Consider the following 889-nt stretch of genomic DNA (forward strand, 5'->3'; position numbering starts at 1 on the left):
AAGCTGAAGCAGGGAACTGCTAAAGCAGCTGCACCCTGGTGCGACCATCACAAAGCAAGAGACCCGAGAACTAGAAAGGTGAGGCTCACCACCCATTTATCCCTCCACCTTTCAATTAGCCCCACATGTGATTATCGGCCAGGTTGGCACAATTAACTAACTCAACAACTAAATGAAATTTTGTCTTGAAGCATGGTGTAGCGTGGGTAAGTCTTCATGCCAGGTACTTGTATGTGGGCATATCTGCATGTGAGCAGACCTGCCTGGAGACAGAGTGAGGGGCAGTGTGTTTTCCAATGGTCTTAGGTAACCTCTGTGAAAGGGTCGTTTGACCCCCAAAGGGGTCTCGACTCAGGTTGAGAACCGCTGGTCTAGTCTGTCTTAGTCTGGAAGCTCTGCTAAAACCTGTCTACCTTGGTGACCCTGCTGGCATTTCAAGCACCAGTGGCGCTGCTTCCAGCATCATAGCATTATGCTAACAACCACAGTGTAGCACACTGACAAATCACTGGTGGTGGTTCATAAACCTAGAGGCTTACAAGATACAAGCCTCAAACCCACACTCTCTAAAGTCAATGGATGTACCTGGGGATGCTCCTGGCTACCGAGGATTTGAATATAAAGGTGATTTGGGGTTGAGGGAAGCAGGGACCCCTGCAAAAGCAATCAGTGTGGACATCTGACCATAGGGTCTCCAGGAATAAGAGTGTCTCCCCGACCAAGATGAAGGAGAGGAGTTGAACCTGGCCTGCAGGTTGGGCAGAGCCTCGAGTAGGGCTAAGTCAAAGCCACCTGTGGTCAGTATAGAGCACAGGTGGTCAGGTTGGCAGAGGGGTGGGAGGGGGTTTACCTGTAGAGGTCCAGGAACTAGGATCAGAAGGAGAAAGCC

The sequence above is a fragment of the Echinops telfairi genome, unplaced genomic scaffold, assembly GCF_000313985.2.
Source record: "Echinops telfairi isolate 266 unplaced genomic scaffold, ASM31398v2 ScPeMD7_7469;HRSCAF=8507_1, whole genome shotgun sequence".
Taxonomy (NCBI): Eukaryota; Metazoa; Chordata; class Mammalia; order Afrosoricida; family Tenrecidae; genus Echinops; species Echinops telfairi.